The following is a 21,551-nucleotide window of genomic DNA, read 5'->3' on the forward strand; positions in this document are numbered from 1 at the left end:
AAGAGTCCGGTATAGGAATCTATGATCAGGGCAGAAGGTAGAGGATCTGGATGAAGTGACTACTTGAGTAAAGTGAAGACAGATTCAAGAGAGGCCATAGAAGGAGAATCAATAAGACTTGGCAATTGATGGGGGAAAGAAATGAGAATGAGAAAGAAAAGAAGGAAAGAAATATTGAGTAAATGTCTGTGCTGAGGGCTTTATAAATATTATCTCATTTGATCTTCACAACAACCCTGGGAAATACTACACACATCTGACAAATGAGGAAACCAAGTAAAGCTTAAGTGACTTGCCCAGGGTCATACATGTCTCCTGCCTCTCTCAGCTATCAAGTGCCATAGGCCAGATTTGAATTCAGGTTTTCTTGCTTCCAGATTCACCCCTCTATCATCCACTGGGCCATCTAGCTGCCCAGAGGACACTGCCCTTGACAGAAAGAAGGCAACTTAGAGGAGGGCCATAGTAAGTCTTCTGCTTATCCACACGTGTCTCTTCCCAGTACACACACTCACACTTTTCCTCAAGTTCCCTACATTTGTTTATTGATGTTCCTGTTTCATTCCTGCCCCATCCCTCAAAGAGAAGATAAGCTTCCTGAGGACAAGGAACCTAACCGAGGCCAGGCACTTCTAGGAGCTTAATAAATGGTGCGTTAGTCCAGTTGAATTGCAAGATACACCTCTCTGTGGTCTTTCAGTTGCTCAGCTGGCTAAGTGTTGTTTTGCCAGACTCTTTTGTGGCTTTGCCATGGGGCTTTGGGCCTAAAATATCCTCTCTCTATAGATACCAGGACCTGCCTTCTACCTCACTGAAATCCACCATCTCCCTCCCAGGACCTCCACTCTGGCTCCCCACCAATGAAAGCCTCACAGCATCTCAGAGGATCTATAGCTGGGATGCTGGAAGCAGTCCACAACCTTCATTTTAGATGGGCCAGACCTGTTAAATCACTTATCCAAAGTCACCCAGCTAATAACCAACTCAACACTTGAACCCAGATCTCCAACTCAGAGTCTGATGTTTTTCTACATAGAGGAAGTTTGCATGGACATTGGTAGAGCATTATTCTAGGGTCAGGAAGACCTAAATTCAATTCTGGCCTCAGACACTTATTATCTATATGACCCAGGAAAGTCATTTAATCTCTGCATCAGTTTCCTCAGCTATAAAATGGAGATGATAATAAGAACACCCAACTTTCAGGGTTGTGGTAAGGATCTAATGAGATAGTAACTGTAAAATGCTTAGTATAGTACTTGGCTCATAGCAGGTGTTCTAGAAATTATTATTTACTTCCTTCCTTTCTACTACACTATAGTTAAAGGATAGCAGGGGGCCAGTATGGTGGTTCAAATCCTAAAACCCTAGAGCCATGTTGGCAAACCTATGGCACACATGCCAGAGTATGCTGGATGGGGCTGTTCCCCTTCCCCTCTCCACTGTGCCTGAGGACATTTCTCACATGACTTGCATCTCTGCCCAGAAGCTCAATGGAAGCGCTTCCTCCCTCTCCTGTCTGGGGTAAGGCAGAGGGCTCACATGCAGCATGAGGGTTGAAGTTTGGGTACTTGGTCTCTAAAAGGTTCACCATCGCTGGCCCAGAGGAACTCAAAGAAAGGACAAGCCAGCTTCAGTCCCAATAGCATGGGAATGTTCAGCAGAAAAGGAAAAAAATGAGCTCGGCTGGAAAAGATGTGTCAGACTAGACCTCTGAGATGAAGAAGTTTTAGAGTTCAAAGGCCATCCAGTCCAGTCTCCTCATTTTATAGATGAGGAAACTGAGGCCCAAGGAGGTGAAGGGACTGGCCCCAGATAACATCTTGAATCCTAGAGCTAGAGCTGAAAGGGCCCTTAGAGGTCATCTCTAAGGAAAACCTTTCATTTTGCAGGAGAACCTAAGCCTTGGTGAAGGTAAGAGCCTGGCCCAAGGTTACTCAGGAAATCAATGGCCTGGGTGGGATTTCTTGCCATCATTCTTCCAATTTCCTCTGCTCATAGACAAGAGACAGACAAAAAGCCAATGTACCCACCCACAGGCCCGCCTCTACATGTCTAGGCAACTCCAGGGGCTTCTCTTGTGTTTTGAGCCACCTCAACGTGCGAGGTCAGAGACTTGAGAAAGGATCCCTGAGCATCTCTTCAAACAAAAGAGCTTTCCAATGCCCTTAAAAGGTACCCAGCAGGAGTCCTGGGCATCAAATCTCTTGTACAAAACAACAGTTTGATGTTTTAAATGTAAATCAATTGAAAACACATAGGTTCAATAGGTTTTGAAGTACAACAGAACTTAAAAATGAATGGAGAGTAACTCTGAATGGAGCATCTCCAGGCTTTGCAGACTGTAGCTTACCAAAATGCCAAAGGTAGACCTGGAAGCCTGTGGCTTCCCTGCCTCCTCTCTCTCAAGCTTTGGTGCCTAAGCCTATCCGAGGGCTTAGGCACTTTCCCACAGGATTCAAGGCCAGAACATTCTGGGTGTTCAAGAAGTAAAAGGCAAGAGAGATGCCCCCTGCCCAGTCTGAAGAAAGAGATCCAATCTCTGCCCTCAGGGAGCCCCTGGGCTAAAAGAAAAATATATAGTCCCTGCCCTCAGGAAGCCCCTCATCTCAGGGAGGCAGCATTAGTCCCTATTCTCAGAAACACCCCAGTCTTGGAGGAAGACACTCTCTCTGCCCTCAAGGACCCCTCAGTCCTCAGGGAACGACGACGCCCAGGCCCTCAAAGAGTCCCAGTGTGCCAGCCAGGAGATGTTCTGTGCATTTGGGGAGGCTCTGAGTAGCCCAGTTTCTTTATTGAAAGCTCTTCTCCCAAGGCTCTTCTTCAGACCATCCTTGCTGACACAGAAGACAACTGTGAGCAATGAACAGAAAAGGACAATGTTTGTTTCTAAGTAACTTTGTCCAGCACAATCCCTCAGATTGACCATCTTAGTAGACTGAATTGAGTGAAATGACTACAGCGACTTCTCACCAAACTGATGGGCAACATAGTAGGAATGAGTGTGCTAAATTGTTTTCCCAATCTGCCAGAAGAACAGGAGTGGACAGGGAGAGGAATCTTAGGAGACCTTAGGATCTAGATCTGGAAAGAACCTCAGAGGTCATTTCACCTAACTTCCCCATTTTACAGACTAGGACACATGATGCTCAGAGGTAACATGACCTGTCCAAGGTCACATAGTGTTGGGCTTTGAATCCTGGTTCTCTCACTCCAAATACACATTATTTCCATTGGATAAGGAAAAAGAAGGGAAGAGAGAGGAAGTAGGGTGAAACTTGAAGATAAGGAAGAGTAGACACAACCAGAAAGGGGGAAAAAGCTGATGAGAAGAAAAAGAGGGAAAAAGACTGATGTGGAATGCTAGGAAACTTGTACACCAACTTAGGTATTCAGCCATATTTCCAAAAGATGGAAGCCAGGGCAGGGGAGAGAGAGCCAACAGAAAAGTATGGCATATTCTGGAAAGAAACATATCCAGACAACTAAAGCCTAGAATGAGCTGCGTCTAGGGAGGAAAGCAAAGAACAACAAGAAGGGATGTTTGGTGATTGGTTGATTGGCTTTAAAGCATGCCATAGGAAAGAGGAAACTCAAAGAAGGGATTAGCCCCTGCTTGGAATGGACACTGGGGTAATGGGACAAAGAAAATGCATAGCTGTTTTGACTCTTAGGATTTTTAGAAGAATAAACTCTGGACTGGAAATGAAATAATAATGACTGTTGGTGGGGAGGAACCAAAGGAAACAGGGAGATAGTATGATAGCTACCCCTGAAAAATGCAAAGCACTTGGTCCAGATCATTCATTTCATGGGTAGTAGCAGCAGCAGCAACAAAAATAATAACTAATGTGGATGTAGTTCTTCATTTCACATATCTCTCATTTGATGTTACTCAGCTTCAGGTAGGACGAATAGCTTGTCAAATTCCCTCCATCTTGAGATCATGTGATCTTTGGCCACTCTCAAGGTGAACCATTAGGTTCAATGTCAACCTGGAAATTCTTTAGAGGGGTACCCTGTGAAATTGTGTGTGAGCCTGTTTTATTTCCCATTCTTTTCAAAGACCTGGATAAAAGCAGAGAAGGCATAATTGTAAAATTAGCAGGTAGCCAAGACTGAGAAAGAATTAACTCACAAGGCCAAGGATCCAAAAAGCTTGGCTATCATAATTTAGGGCTGAATCTAATACAATGAAATTTAATGGGGATAAATATAAACCATTATGCTTGGGTCAAAAACATTTATTTATTTATTTTTTGTCACAAGTACATAATGTGAGAGATATAGCTAGAGAATACTTTGTCTGAAAAAGAACTGGGCATTGTGGTACTCTGAAAAATCAGATATGAGTCACTAGTGTAATATCGTCATCCAAAAAAAGCTAATGGGATCTTGAACTGGATTGAGAGAGGGACAGGTACCAGCAACAAGGCCTTGCCTTGATCAGTGCGGGGGAAAAAAAGGAATGCTATAATCATTTCCAAGTACTAGATTTAGGAAGGTAAGAGACATACTGGAAAATGACTACAGGAGGCTGGTTGAGAGTCCTCCAGTCCATATTTTAGAAGAATTGGTTTAAGGAACTGGGGTGTTAAGCTTGGCAAAGAAAAGATTCCAGAGAGACAGGAGAACTGTCATCAAATACTGGAAGGACTGTCAAGATTTGCTCTTCTTGAATTCAAAACAGCAATAGGTAGAAGGTCAAAAGAGATATATTTATGCTTGATCTAAGGCTCAACTCACCATCTGGGAGAGCTATCCCAGAGTGGAATATGCTGCCTCCAGAGGAAGGGGAACAAGACCTGGAGACCCATGTTGACTGGTAACCGGATTAGATGTGGATTGGACTAGATGACTACAGAGGACTCTGACTTTATTGATTCAGATTCTATGGAGTCCTTTGAAATATAAGAGAGAGGAAGAGGGAGAGATGGAGATGGAGGGAGGGAGGGAGGAAGGGAGAGGGGAGAGAGAGAAGAGAAGAGAAGAGAAGAGAAGAGAAGAGAAGAGAAGAGAACGGATCTACACAAAGAGACAGAATATTAGAACCAGGAGTAGAGACTATAGCTTGCAGTCAGAATATCTGTAGGAAGGTTGGAAGAAGTAATAATAGACTTTCCCAATGTCTTGTTGGGTTATTCTTGCTAGCATGCATTGAACCTCCAGATTTGGCTAAAACAAGACAACGATGGTGGTGTTGGAGGTGGTGTTGGAGGCAGGGCTGGTGTGGGATAGGGAGGGGAATGAGTGCTTTAAGCTCATCTCCAAGCTAGAGAACTAAAAGGGGAAAAAACACACTAGCAACTCAAAATCATCCTAAAAACAAATAAAAATGGTAAAAAGGTGAGCAAGAAGGAAAGGAAATCCGCCGCCAATAAACTGCTTTGTAGTATAAGTGTATGTCCACGTTCACACATATGTTTCAAGCTACAGAATATATAGATATCATTACCCTAATTTCCTTATGGTAGGGATGTAGACAAGGCTACTCTTTGTTCTTGCTTATATCTTTCTGTCTCAATCTGTCTGGCCTTGAAAACATTTGCCTCTTTTCTAGGGAGATAAACTGGCTGAACAGAAGATCATTATTAAGCATTTAAGTTATCTACTTCAAGGACAATTTTAATTTACTGTAGGAGGTAGGGATGGGGAAACATCTGCCAAGTTTTAGTCTGAGAATCTCAGACTGACCTTTATAGGTTTTTAGGGTCCATTTTCTTTTCATATTATTTCTCAAGTTTGGGAACTAGTCAGTTTGCTTTTCTAGTTGNGAACTAGAGAAGGGAGGGAGGAGAAAAATCAGGAAAGAAGGAAAAGAGGAGAGAAGGAAGGGAGAAGAGAAATGAGAGAGGGAAAGAGAGAATGAAGGGAAGAAGAAAGGGAAAGAAGGAAGGGAAAGGGGAAAAGCAATGGAAAGAGAATAGAAGAGACTTTCGTGGAGTTAAAACAAAGCCAGCTAACCTGGCCAGACACAGGGTCGGCATACATGTCTCAAGAGCTGTGTGCAAAACCATACTTCTCTTGTTTCTGAGTCTTTCTTTTGGCAGTTCTATCCTCATCCACCCACCTACCGTCCCACCCTCACTCCCACCTGCTATAGAAGAATAGATCAAATTGCCTGGAAGGCTGAGATTCAAAACAACTCCAGGGTCTTCTTTGGCCTCCCCAATCTGAAACCAAGGACAGCGCTTTCCACTGAAGAGTGTTGGCTCCCCCTGCTGGCCATTGTAAGGAATAGCTTGCTTCCAGCCCTATCCTATTTGAGTCTGCACCTTTTAGCAAGCTACAGGGGTCCCTCCAGAAGCAGGGTCTGTGCTTCCCTCCCCGCCTCCCCCCCCACACCAGGCTTCCAGCCAATTACGCAAAGTCTAAGCAGCAGGGGGCGGGGGGGGAGAAGGAAAAGATGTAATGAATTATTCATCAAGTCCCTAAATAATTCATTTACCTTCGAGAGGCAGAGAGCCCCTAAGAGCTCTGGGGTTCTCTCAAGTTGACTCATTGAGAGAGATGAAGAGCAAAACCAAAGCCCCATTTTAAAGAAATCCTGCTTCCTCATTAGGCTGCTTGCTGAGCCTTTGCCCCCAAAGTCAGCTAGCTGACCTGAGCTCCTCAACTCTCTGCTGCCTGCCTCCCTACCTGAGCCCCCATCTACCCATCATCTTATTATCTGCTTCCCTTTAACTAAATTTCACCCCCTCTGTAAGGCACAGACTCAGTTTCCCCCTCAGTAAAACAAGGAACTTCATAGAATCATAAACTCTAGAGCTGAAAAGAACCTTCAGAGCCATCTATCTAATTCAAATTCTTCATTTTACAGAGAAGGAAACTGAGGCCCAGGGAGGGGAAGTGATGTGGCCAAGGTCAATTTGGTTCTAAGTGGCAAGACTAGACCAAGGGATGTTCTTCAGTTCCCTCATCTATTAAATCTGGAGAGAAAGGGATGAACTTGTTCTAAATTTCTCAGCCAATGAGCATATGGCCTCCAATTCTCTTTTAGGTCTAACCTCCTGTGATCCTAAAATCTCTCTGAGCTTCCATTTTCTTCACTGTAAAAAGGGCATATAATAATGCCAGGTACCATGTACTTGATAGCACAATGGATAGAGCGCTCAGCCAAGAATCAGAAAGATTCATCTTCTTGAGTTGATATCTGGCCTCAGACACTTACTGTGTGTCCCTGGAGAAGTCACTTAACCCTGCTTGCCTCAGTTTCCTCATCTGTCACACAAGCTAGAGAAGGAAATGGCAAATCATTCCGGTATCTTTGCCAAGAAACCCCCAAATGGAGTCATAGTCAGAAACAACTAAAATGACTCAATAACGACTTCCTACTTGGGAGGAAAGCCCTCCAGCCAGGTGAAGGCATAAGCCTAGAAATAGCTCTAAGCATCTCTGCCCATTCAACTTGTCAACATGGAATCTAGAAACTCCAAACTTGTAGCCTAGTAAGATCTGATGAGCCCCAAGTTTTAGGACTAGCTTATAAATTTGAGACCCCAAAACTTATACTTGTTCCCTGTTCCCATGAGAATCTACCCTGAAGGGATGGTACCAAAGCTGAGACACCAAGCTTAGAAAAGAAGCACCCATAAAGGACAAGAGAGAAATACATGCCCTGGGTTTATATTTTATTACTTGTAAGAGGAACTCTCTCCCAGACACTGTGATTAGAAAAGGGTGAATAAGAATTTCTGTTCCTGAAAGGTATCTGATTTAATGAAATAGGGACAGTTTTGTGTGTGGATGAGTGCATAGGAATAGAAGGATAGAATAGTAGAGGGTTAGTGTGTGTGCAGGAGCTATAAGAAAGAGAGAGGACAAGGCAGGAAAGAGAGAGAAGGGGGACAGAAAGAAAGGAAATGAGGGAGAGAGAAAATAGAGAGGTGAAAAAGGAAAGGTGGAGAAAAGGAGGAAAAATTAAAAAGGGAAGAGAAAGAAAAGAGAGGAAGAGAAGGTAAAGGAGAAAGAGAAGGAAGAAGGAAAGAAAATAGAGAAAGAAAAAAGGATAGCTTGGATGTATTAAAGAAGGAAAAGAAAGGGAGGGAGAAGAAAAGGAAGAGGGAATGAAAAAAGGAGGAGAAATAATAGGAGGAAAAAGAGAAAGATGAGGAAGAAAAGGAAAGGGAGGAAAAGAAGACATTGTAAGAAAAGATGGGTTTGAGTTTGTTTCCCTTATGCAAAAGAGTACCAGGTAAGTGCTAGCATCTTGCATCCCAGTATTCCTTCACTGTCACAAGAAGCCCCAGGAGATAGTCAAATCCTAAGACATGGTATTCTAAGTCAAGTAGATAACTGTCCCTTCCTGAAAAATTCCATCTAGAAAAACATGGAACAGGAATGAAGGGCTACTTGATCAAGATGGGTAAGTTAGTCCATTGTATTGGGTCAGTCAAGCCAAGAGTTGAAGAGGAGGAAGAGAGTAGGCTAGATTGCATTTGGGAAAGTGTGAAGTGCCCTGAAGCTACTCCCTGCCTCCAAGGTCCATCTTGTGAACACTACCACTAACTTGGTTATATTTTATGACCTATGAATGAAACACCAAGGTCTCCTTTGTAGGAAAGTGCTCCAAAGAGCAATGGTGGAACCAAGGTGAGGCTTTTGTGCATTACCAACAGCATTACTTTGTGTATGTAGTGTGCCATAAAAGTCCTAATCACCCATGTCTGTGGCTGGAAAAGGGAGCGGACTGGTTGGTGTACTAAGAGAGACAATAGATGAAGCCTTTAGCTCCAGGGACACACTGGGGCCCCTGAGACACAAAAAGAACCCAGGGAAGGTCCATTGGCTGGACACTCACTCTATGGAGGATTCACGGAAAGTATGCCAAGAATCAGTCCAGATGAGAAGGCAAGGAGAAGCTACTATCTTCAGAGTGGAGGAAGTTTCAACATTAGGAAGGTCCCAGAATCCCCAAAAGACCATAGAACAAAGTCAACAAGTTACTTTCCCAAAGTGCAACATCCTCTGAGACAGTGGCTCCTTTGGCTAGCCAGGAGTGACTTAAAAATCATCTAGCCAAGCATTTCAGAGGAGGGAATCAAGACCCAGGGATGAGAAGCGACTTACCCAAAGATGCACTGACAATAAGTCGCAGGTCTGAGATTCGAATCCAGGTCTTTATTCTTGTTCTCTACCAAACAAAACATAACAATCATTTGGACTAAAATTATCAGAGCAGGAAGGGATCTATTTCTGTCCCTGAAGTAGCACAAACCAGACAAAGGCTAACTAGTTGAGGAAAGGGTCATCTTACTGGTTTCTCATATGAACTAGTTCTTCTTTCTAATCTGGTTTTTCAGTGTTATTGGAGTATTACACATGCTTTCAGTTGTCTCTAAATTTGACAGCTTGGGACAAAGCCCAGTGAGCTATCTTTAGTTCTAGGTCTGCCTTGGATGTCACTTAACTCAACCTCATTTCCTAGAAGAGGAAAGAGACTCAAAACAAGATGGGGACATAGCCTAGATCACACAAGTAGTAAAGCGGGAGAGACACGATTCAAACCCAGATGGTCTGATCCCAGGTCTTCTACTCTTAACATTATATAACAAACAGAGCAAGAGATCTGGGGTATCTTTCAATTTCTATTGTGAAAGATGGCCTCAGGTCAACAAGCAAGGAGAGGAGTAGTTGGTGATGGATATTAAGGTCTTAAGTGCCAAATTTACTCCCAATTAGACATTGCCTCCTTAGACAACCAAGAGGTGACCTTTGTATATAGCAAAGGCAATCCCTTTCATTACAACTTAATTAGGCCACACCATCTTTACTCAGAATAAGTAGACATTAGCTTGCAAAGGCTTGAGGGACTCCATCTTTCGCTTCTGAGAGGGACTCAATCCATACTTTCATGGACTGACTGTTGGCAGAGAAATGGAGCCTCCATCCTGGCACAGCCACAAAGAAGTCTGATCATGTGTGACTGTGGACAAGTCCCTTCCCTTTCCTGGGCCTCAGTTTCCTCCTCTGTAAAATGTGAGTTCAGATTAGCACTTGACCCATGATCCTTTAAGCAATAAGGTACCACTGAGGTTTTGTGAGTAGACCTGTCCCATGTTCAGGTTGGAGAAAGATGACTTTGACAGCCCTCTATAGGACGGTGGCTGGAGAACTCTTCACGAGTTGACCTTGACTTGGACTTCCCTTTCCTTTGTTTCCTCCCTTAGTGTTCCATCTAAGGTGAGAATACACATGTGTTTGAAGTTCTTTCCTGTCCATAGACATGAAGCCAGGTTGGTCCACTTGCGAACATACGTTTAGCATGTTTGTAGGAAGGAGTGTGTCTACAAGTCCAAGAGGAGGTAGATGCAAATGTACTACTTTTTCCCTTTTGCTAACACACCCAGGTTTCACCCATCAATTTTAGCCCACTTTTGCTGCAAGTTCCTAAAATATTCTTAAATGTGGGGAGGTAACAAAGTGTTTCTCTGCAAGCTGCAGGAAGAAAGTTCACCGGAAAATTAGGGCAATTTTGCGTTTCCACTTGTGTATTTACATATCAACAATCCATTTAATGATGATCTCCAAAAATAGCAGAGCGCGTAGGTCCAGAAGCTGCCAACATAACAGCCTGCTGAATGCAAAACAATGGCTGATGAGCAATCCTAGCCCCATATTCTAATATTGGAAAAAACAGACTTTCTAAAAGAACAGTGAGAGCTTTGCCTTCTTCCTGGCAGCTGGACCTGGATGCTCAACACATAAGACTCAGCTTTGAGCTCCAGGTCAAAAGGATGAGAGTAAACTCCCTTTCACAACCTATGGAAGAGTCAGCACTGTGGTGGTATTACCACCTTAGATGGAACACTAAAGGGAGGAAACAAAGGAAAGGGAAGTCCAACTCCCTACTCATGAAGAGTTCTCCAGCCACCGTCCTATAGAGGGCTGTCAAAGTCATCTTTCTTCATTCTGAACATGGGACAGGTCTACCCACAAAACCTCAGTGGTACCTTATTGCTTAAAAGATCATGGCTCAAGTGCTAGTCTGAACTCACATTTTACGGAGGAAGAAACTGAGACCCAGGAAGGGGAAGGGACTTATCCACAGTCACACATGGCATCCAAGAACTAGAGCTGGAAGGAACCTCAGAAACCATCTAGTCTGATCTCACATCTTAAAGGGGAGAAAACTGACACCTAAAGGGATGAAATGCCCTTCCCCAGGGTTATATATCCATTTATATCTACAGCTAGAAAGAACCTTAAAGACCATGTAATCCAACTCCTTCATTTTACACAGAAGAAAACTAAAGACCAAAAAGGTTTGAGGATTTTCCCAATAGATAGTATATGTCAGAGCCTTGGTCTGCCTGAACCCATGTACTGAATTCAGATCCAACACTCTTTCCTTGCTTACTGAATGAAGCTCAGACTTTTCCTGCTGGCATTTGAGGCCCTTTAACAACATGGCAACATTCCATTTGGTTTACCTTATTTCATATTAACTCTGCCTTTTATTAAAAAAAGGAATAAGCCAAATTAGGCCCTGCAACCATATGATCAGGCGCTGATGAGTTGCTAACCAAGCAAGAGATGAGACTCGCTCTATGGGCCCACTCTCCAGAATCGCCATCTCCAATAGTCTCTTTGAACCTAGCAATGTCTTTTTTTTAGAGTCTGAGCAGGGAAAGTACATGGCCTCCATTTGTTAAGGTGAACTACAGAAGAAGGCTTAGAAATTCTCTAATGACTCCTGAAGCCGGTCCAATATGCCCTCAAACACAATTGTTACAACAAAGAGGGAAAGTGTCACTTCATCCTTGATGTGTAGGTGGCTTTAGTTTGGTCTAGTCCAGTGATTCCCAAAGTGGACGCCACCGCCCCCTGGTGGGTGCTGCAGTGATCCAGGGGAAGCAGTGATGGCCACAGGTGCATTTATCTTTCCTATTAATTGCTATTAAAATTTAAAAAATTAATTTCCAGGGGGCTAAGTAATGTTTTTTTCTGGAAAGGGGGCAGCAGGTCAAAAAAGTTTGGGAACCACTGGTCTAGTCTATCATCCAGCAAAAACCAAGTGAATGAAAAATACCTATCTCCGAGTTTATATAATGGATAGTGAGATGGCCAAGCCAGTGTATACAAACATATATGTATATATAGAATACATAGGTGTACATATACATACACATGTGTGTGACAGATACCACAAATAGCCAATGAGAATAAATAGAATAGCTAATAGAACAATGAGCTGGGCCTAAAATTGAGCAAGAAAAGGAGGAGAGCAGGCTGGATTGCCTTTGGGAAATGAGAAATGTTGTTTTTTAAATGAATCCTGTCCTTCTCCCTGGAAAAGGGCCCTCTTTTAACATCAATGTTCTTCTAGGCCCATTCTATGGATAGGAAGTTATGGAACACTCCATCCTCTGAAGACCTAAAAATGAGGATTACTCAGAAGTCATCAAAGAAGTGCATGGAGAGCAGAAAGAGCGCAATGTGTCACAAACAAGGAATTAGAAAGAAGCTGAGAAAGGGATAAATAACAACAGTAATATTAGCTAGCTTTTATATCGTGTGTTAAGCGATTTGCATCTGTTATCTCATTTGGTCCTCATAACAACTCTGAGACCCAGACACAGGTATTATTCTTATCCCCATTTTGCAGATGCGGAAACTGATGTCTAAAGGGATCCAGAAGCAACCGGCCTCTAGGGCCACACAGCTATTAAACGTCTGAGACAGAAATGTATGAAACAAAAAGATAAGCAAAAGATGATAAAACCAAAAGGGACAACCTATGGCCAGCCAGGCTACTTCACTGATTTCTTTTCAATATCAAAGAAAAAGCAAGGAAGGCCTCCAGCATGTTAGGTGGATTCCCTTGGAGGGAGCTTCTGGGACAAGTTGGATGGATGGCATACAAGACGCCTGGGAATATTACATGTTGCCATCTGCATTATTGGAGGGATCCGCTGATAAGATCACAGAACCATTGGGAGTCTTTATGTGTCTAGTTATTTAGGTCTAGATTTGTGATTCCACTGGTATGGGGGACTCTTGGCATGGAGATTCCCTCTAGTGCTGCACACTGACCCCTCACTTGTACCTTGTCATCTTAGACAGTTGCCAAGATCACTGAGAGGTCAAGTAGCTTACTCGACTGGGGTCATACAGCTAAGATGAATCAGGAGACCAGGTCCTCCAGGCCCCCAGCCTAGTCTCTCATCTACTAGGCCACACAGCCTCCTTTCATCACTAGTTGAAACAATAATCATTGTTGTAAGTGTGTCTTGGGGCTTGGAATTGGGCCAGAGATGCACTGCTCTCAGATCCCCTTATAAAAATGAAGCCCAAATTCTAGGGGAATACAATAGAAAGGATCTCAGAGTGGGGTAGTTATGAAGAATGGGGCCTCTTGGAAGAAGGACCCTCGGGGTCATGTTTTCAAGTGGATGAGTGGATTGGCCTTTGAGAAAAGAAGAATGTCAGCAAGACTGGAATGCTGCAGCCATGAGCAGAATATCAAAAGATGATTTTAGCTGGAAGGCCCATTTGTGTCAGGGAGTAATGATTGAAATAGGGAGGAACAGGGTCAAGGTTGAAGGAGAGGACCAACAGTAAGCAGAGAAAGCTGGATTCATAAAGGTAGGCCATAGAGTCGTATTAGGCAAGACTGAACTGAAGCAGAAATGGAATGGAGTGGAGTGACTGAGTAGGAGTTTGAGTTCTGGAGTTCAAATCTCAGATCTTCCACTTCTTAGCTGTGTGACTGTGAACAAGTCCTTTTCATTCTCTGGGCCTCAGTTTCCCCACCTGTAAAATGAGGAAGGTCAGATTTGATAGATGGCCTCTTAGTTCCTTTTCAGTTCTGCTGCATTTGCTATGCCTACTTTGAGAGTAAAAGGAAAAGACAGGAGTAAACTAGCAAATAACTTTCTGGGCAGGGGAATGACAGGGCCAGGGGGTAGAGGGCAGAGTAAGAATTTAGAACTGGGCATTTCTTTTAATGGACCAAGGAAATGATTTTCCAATACCAAGTGCCACTTGGCACCAGAGGCCCAGAAGACCAGCAGGGCCAGATGGCAAGTAAGGAATCAAGGGTATTCCATGGCCACAGCCCAGAACAACATTGTACTGAGTGAAGGTGATGTTTGCACAAAAAATGATCCAACTCATAGCTTGGGCCTCGACTCTATTCAATTTAGGGTCATTTGTTTGAGCTCTACACAGAGTACCCCTGATCCAGAGTTCCAGCATTGAGCCCCTCAGCCTGGCTCCCATGACTGTGTCCTGGTCCCTGTGTGTCTGGCTCTCCCTTACACGTGTGACCAATGAGTACTTCCTCCATGAGGAGTGGCAAGAGCCTTGAGATGGGCTCATCGTCATCATGCCTGGCATTTGGGCCTCACAGTATGTCTGTGTTTTTCACGCACTGCCAGAATCACATTCCAATTAGATGTTCGTCAACAGTCAGAATTCTGCTGCAGAGAATAAAATAAAATAATTGTGGCATGTTTGTTTTCAAGCCGATTTCCACGTAATAAACCATCTGTTGTGGATAAACTGGGATCTTACAGAAGCCGCCTTCAGAGGTAAGGCAGAGAGGAGCTAGGACTAAAGGCAACATTTGAGGAAGACTAGGTGACTCTCCATTCTTAACCTCTGAGATGGCACAGCTGGTGATTAGACAGCCAATTAAACCTGCACTCCGGGCAATGAGCAAGAGGCATCCACCTAAGGGCTAAGGAGGAGGTGCTAAGACCAGAGCAATAAGGAAAAGATTGGGTGATTAAAAAAAGAAAAAAAGAAAAGCAAGCTGCTGTCTATGAAGGGGCTAGAATTAATCAGCATCTGGAAAGGTCACAGCCTGGCCTTCAGCAGTGGAGGAGAAAGGCAGTGGCCCTAGTTGAGGTCGAGATCTAGACCTTCTTCATGGGAGAAACCAGCATGTTTGCTGCTAGGGTAAGGCCCTGCCATGCACTTGGCACACCTCCTTGCACTGAGTTGGGCTATGACAATTCTTCAGCTTATCTTCAGAGATTCAATAATTCAGAGACTGTCAGAGCTGGAAGGGCCCTGAGAACAGAGAATGCAAAGTGTCAGAGTTGGGAGGGATCTTCCAACAGGAGAATGTCAGTGCTGTGAGAGAACCATGAACACAGGATGGAGAAGGACGTTGCATAAAACACAGACTGTCAGAGCTGGGAGGAACCTGAGAATTTGGTTTGATTAGTAAAATATGTGTGTGGTCGGGCAGAGAGGTGGGGAAGCATTTCCCAAATTATAACCAGCAGACCCCTGCAGGAAAGATGTATGTTGAGAGAGGCATGTGGAGATGATCTCATCCAAGCCCCTCATTTTACACATGGTATAGAAATAGGACACCATTTTCCCAAGGTGACAGAGAACTGGGATTTGAACCCAGGTTCAACGATTCCAAATCTAGGACACTTCCCCTCCAAGAGAAGGCTGCCTCCAGAGCAAGGCCCCAAAGGGTGCCCTGCCTACTAGCTGAAGAACAAGATACGTTGGCAGTGAGCTCAGTGACACTAGTCCAATGGAGACACTTCTGCCCAGACATTCAAGCCAAGTGAAAATTCTGCTATGAACCAACTAAGGGTGCTACCTTCACCCCAAGTCTTTCAATAGCTCCTTCCTCTCTGGAGGGTTAGGAGAGTGAGCAGACAGAAAGACAAGTCCTAGTTTTTGTTGATGGGCCACCAACTCCCACCAATCTTTGCTACTAAACACGAAGTACACAAGTCTGATCCTCTCCTCTGCCATCTGTTCTCCAGTCTCTGGGATTCCTGGGCAGAGCAAGAGATGCATTCTCACTGATTTGGGTTGGAGGCAGAGGACCTAGGTTTGAATTTCAGCCTTGGCGCTTTATGACTGGGGCAAGCAAAATAATAATGATGATGATGATGATGATGATGATGATGATGATGATGATGATGATGAAATAATAATAACAACCAAATTCTTTTGACAAAGAAGCACTGAGTAGAATGAATGGCTGTTGGTCATTTTGATTTGCTTTTTAACAGGGGTTCTTAATTTTTTTGTGTCGTGGACCTCTTTGGCAGTGTGGTAAAGTCTATAGATTCTTGCTTAGAATCATACTTGCAAATGCTTAAAATAAAATCTATAGGACTACCATTGAATTATATTGAAATACGATCATCAAAATATTATTTTTTTCCAAAAAACAAGTTCATGGACTCCAGGTTATCTTGGTTTATAGAAATGGAACGAGTTATGTTAGCAGTTCATTGGCACCAGAAATTACAGATGGGTTATCCATGAAGAGTCCAGACTTATTCATCAATGAAGATTATATTGGCAAAAAGTAGAAAATGGATAGAAATAATCATAATAATCATTAGTTTTTATATAACACTTTGCAAATATTATCCCATTTTATCCTCAACATTCCCTGTGAAATAGACGCCATTTGATCCCCATTTTATAGTTGAGGAAAGTGAGGTAGGCAGAAGTCAAGTGACTTGCCCAGGGACACGTGGTAAGAAAATGTCTGAGGTCCAATTCACATTCATGTTTTCCTTATCTCAAGTCCACCCAGCTGCCTCTAACATATCACTATTGGCAACCAAATGCCCAGCAAGAAATGACCCAGTGGTCAGAACTATACACCAGTAACAGACAAGCTTCCTCTACCGTAAAGACAAACCACAAAATAGCCTTAAAAATTGAGGAAATAATCTGTACTGGAACCAGAGCACCATCACAGCCAGAACCATTGCCCACTAACGCCTAGATTGAATATAAATAAAAAGTAAATAATTAACAATATTTTAATAGATGTCACAATGCCAACTATTCCTCATCCCTGGGCAGCATGGAATAAAAAAAGCTTTCCAAATACAGAGACATGTCTGGCAGAAGAAATCCAAAGCAGGGCTGGAAGGGTGAGGTCTATGTTGTTTTTGCCATCCCTAGTGCAGTTGTCTTCAAGATGCTTTCAGTGTGTCTACAGAAAATATGCTCATATCCCCTTCCTTGACATTATATAATATTATAATAGATTATTTTATCTCATACCTTTAGGAAAACTGCTCATATGTTATAAGTTTATGTTTGAGTGTATATGTGTGTGTGTGTGTGTGTGTGTATGCTTAAGTATGTGTATAGTCAACATTAGATATAAAAGAATAATAGCAGGCTAGCCATTTGTCCATGGGAGATTTCTATGTGAATCCTTTGAGAAAGGATGGGAAGAATGAGGTGAATAATAATATTGAGATAGCTTTTCAGAGGAAACTGGCATTTATATAGCCCTTAAAGGTTTGCCAAGTGTTTTACATAGGTTAACTCCTCACATGGTTGAGGTAGGTGTTGTTATTATCTCTATTTTAGAGATTATTAAAATGAGAAAGGTTCAATTATTTGTCCAGAGTAATACATCTAGAAACTATCTGGAGCAGAATTTGAACTCAGTTCACCCTGACTCCAAAGTCAATATATGATCTATTATGCCACAGAGCTGTCTAACCTTTGCAATAATTCAGCAAGGTAAAAGACTGCAGGTATTATTATGATCCTCATTTTACAGATGAAGAAACTGAGTCTGAGAGAACAATTAAGTTGCTTGCCCAGGATCTAGGATCAGGAAAGCCCATAAGTGTCAGAGGTGGCTTTTGAACTCAGATTCTCCTTGATCCAAGACCAGTTTAATCCTTCATTCAATCTTCTGGTTCTCACTGAGACTGGGCTTTCCCTTGATGACACAACCTAGAAAGGTCATACTTTCTAACATTGGCCTCACTTTTATTCATTCCACTGAAGTTGCTGGTCAAGATGAGGAAACTGGAAATTCCTTGATCCCTACTAGCACTGCCAAACTCGCCCTCCACCACCATAACTAGGTAACCTCACCTTCCTTGAGATTAATTTAGTTTGTAACTATTGCCTGCCTGTCTCTAGGCATTTTCACTGACTGTCCCTCATGCTTAGAATTAGCTCCCTCCTCACCAACTACTTCCTAGTTTCTTTTTTAAAAGTCTTCGAATCAACACTAAGTATTAGTTCCAAGGCAGAAGAGCAATAAAGGCTAAGCAATTGGGATTCACTTAGACAGGGTCACAGAGCTATAAGAAGCTATAATTTGAAGCCAGGTCCTCCCAACTCCAGGTTTGGCTCTCTATACACTAAGCTACCTAACTGCCATCTTTTTTCTCACTTCCTAGCTTCCCTGGCTTTCTTTAGGTTTTAGTTAAAGACCCACGTTCTACAAGAAGTCTTTCCCAAAACCCCTTAATGCTAGAGCCATCCTTTTGAAATTATCTATTTATTTTTTTATTTACTATTTACTATTATTTACTATTATTATTTACGATTATTTACGATTTACTATTATTATTATTAAATAGATCTATTGTACGTGGTTATTTGCATGTTATCTTGAACAGGGATTGTATTTGCCTTCCTTTGTATCTTCACTTCTTAAAATAGTGGCTGGTACATAGTAGGTACTTAATAAATGTTCATTGGCTGACTCATCTCATACATGATCCCCTATCTTCCATTCCCACTACCAACATCCTATTTCAGGCCCTCAGTGACCCTAGAGTTAGAGTTTTAGAATAGGTTCATAGACTTAGAGCTCAAAGGCAACTCGAAAATCACCTAGTCTGACATTCTCATCATCTTGCGGGTGAAGTAAGGCCCATAGAGGTTAAATATTTTGGCCAAGGTCCCCTAGGTAATAAGCATCAGAGACAGGATCCAGACTCAGAACTTATGACTCCAGAGTCAGTGATCTCTGGCTGACCTCATGCTCAGATGACTTCAATTACTTCAAATTAAAATTTCCTTCTATTGCCATCAGTCATCTTCTCAAAACCACCATCTTCAGCCCAAGGTCCAAATTCACTGTCCTTGAAGGCCAACTTGTAATATCTAGTTCTGCTCTCCTAGGCTATCTACCCTTGTCCTCCCTGTCTATCCCAACCATGTCCATTCTTCAACATCTGCCTGCTTTCAAGAGATTAAGAGAAATGGCAATTTAGTGGAAAGACCTAGAACCAAGAGGCTGCCACTTGCTTGCTAGCTGCATGACTTTAGGTATATCACCTCAATTCTCTGAGCCCTGACTTTCTTCTCTGTGGAATGGAGGTGGCTGAAACTGCCTACCTCATGGGGGTGGTTTTTGTGCAACATTCAGGCAAGAAAGAAATTACTAGTAGTATGAAGCAAGAAAGTCTAGAGACAAAGAAGCAGCCAGAAACAGATGGCCTAGAAACCTCGCCTTCTCCAAAGTAGCAAGAGACCAATCAGCCTGCAAGGAGAGTAGAAACTAGACAAGGAGACAGAGAAAGCCAGGGGCACTCTCATACCACTAAGCCCAGAGGGCCCCCCTCTGAACCTCAGCAGCCAGTGGGTCAACTTGGAATTGATCTGGCTGAGGGAATGTTTGAATGCATTCTCTGAGGGGTCTGGCTCCCCTCTAGCAACCAGATTCCAGTGGTTGGTTCTCTACTGGGCCCATTCTCCCTCCAAGTGTCAAGAGAAATCAAGAATTCAGACCTGGGGAAGATGGAAAGCCTGAAGCATATTAAATGGGATGGTGGTGGCAGTTAATACTGGCAGGGAAGTGAGTTAGCTGCATTGAATGGGCCCAGAAATCTGACTGGCAGGCAAGGTTGATGATAGATGCAGCTGGAGAATATTGAGGAAAGAGGCCTCCAGTTATAAAGCTCCTTCCCCAGCATCCTTTGGGGATTTTATGCTAGGCTTGCAGACCCAAAGGAGATGGGGGGAGGGCAGGGGCTGGGTTATTTCTTTTTTTTTCCTTTCTTAAAGTCTAAGCATTAATTAGAGAGATAAAGAAATGTATCTTCTTTTGTTGGGAAGGAGGATTCTATTGAACAGGGACAATGAAGATGCTAAAGGGTCAGCCAGAGCAGCTGCTTTGCCAAGAGCTGCTGGGGAAGGAAGATAAAGAGCTTACTGATGAAGGGGTTTGGCCTCATGCCATCCTTTGGGGGGCCTCTGGATTTCTGCAGGAGGAAGGAGAAGGCCCCAAAGCTCAGGACACTGGCTGAGACTGAGGACACCTCTGCTTGGAACATTCTTGGGGACCTGAGGAGGGCCTTGGTTTGGGAAAATGAGGGGCTTGTAAGTGATGGTTTTTAAAGACCTTACCATCCCTGACAGTCTATTCTCTGCCCTTAGGTCCTTCCCAGCTCTGTTACTTTGCTTTCTTTCTTTTAAAAAAAACCCTTACCTTCAGTCTTAGAATCAATGCTGTATATTGGTTCCAAGACAGAAGAGTGGTAAGGGCTAGGCAATGGGGGGGGGGGAGGGGGGAAAGGGGGGAAGTGACTTGCCCAGGGTCACACAGCTGGGAAGTGTCTGAGGTCAGATTTGTACCTAGTATCTCTCATCTCTAGGCCCGGCTCTCAATCCACTGAGCTACCCAGCTAACCCCTGTTACTTTGCTTTCTAATGTCACACACAAAAAGTTAAATACTCCTGGCTTAGAAAATTGGCCATAACATGATGTGGGGTTAAGTTTTCTTCCTGCACTTCATCTTCTGCAGATGGCTGGTCTGGGCTCTTTTGCACAAATACAGTGGGCACTTTATAGGGGGCACTGTGACATCATAGGTAGAGAGCCAAGGGGTTCAAGACACACACAAAAAGGCCGAGAACCCCTGATACAGTCCCAATCTCCCATTTTACAGGGGGAGGAAACTGAGACCCAGCGCAAAATACCAGAATCTCCAGCTTGGAAGGGAGTTCAGAAACCATTTGTCCAACCCTTATGTGACAGATAGCTACAACCAATGAGCTCAATACTCATTCAGCCTTCACTTGTAGACTCCCAGGGAGGGAGGAACCCAATACAGGTAATCCTTCCACATCACAGCGACCCCATGACCTGGAAAATCCACATACAATTTTTGGCCCTCCATGCCTATCAAAGTCTGATTTTTTTCCTTTTTCTTTTATGGGATGTTTACAGTACCATATTGTAAAAAAAGCTCATCAGCTTTTAAGTAAGTCAATGTTTAACAGTTTTAGCCTTTGTGTGTCAACTCCTTGCTTTGGGGTTCTTTTCATGAACTTTAATGTTTTACTTATTTTAACTTTTAAAAAGAAATTATGTACATTTATGGTATTAAAGAATAAAATATGTTGATATTATACAATGATGTACAACAATGTATGTGTTAGGCATTTCTGACTTTCTAAATTTTTTCTATGTTGTCTACTGCCCTTCATGTGTCATCCATGGCCTTCCACAAAACTCCCCCAAATTCCCATTTAATTTCTTATGCCAGCCTTCGATACATTGAAACCACAATGGGGAAAACCATGATGTGGAAGGGATGCCTGTAGTTCAAGAGGCAACTTATTGAACTTTTAGATAATTCATATTGTTAAGTAGTTATCCCCAACACTGACATACAAGGTGACCCTCTGCAAATTCTACCCATTGTTCTTGTTTTTGCAGAAGGAAGGAAGGAAGGAAGGAAGGAAGGAAAGAAGGAAGGAAGGAAGGAAGGAAGGAAAGAAGGAAGGAAGGAAGGAAGGAAGGAAGGAAAGAAGGAAGGAAGGAAGGAAGGAAGGAAGGAAGGAAGGAA

This window comes from Gracilinanus agilis, chromosome X, assembly GCF_016433145.1.
Source record: "Gracilinanus agilis isolate LMUSP501 chromosome X, AgileGrace, whole genome shotgun sequence".
In the NCBI taxonomy this organism is placed as follows: Eukaryota; Metazoa; Chordata; class Mammalia; order Didelphimorphia; family Didelphidae; genus Gracilinanus; species Gracilinanus agilis.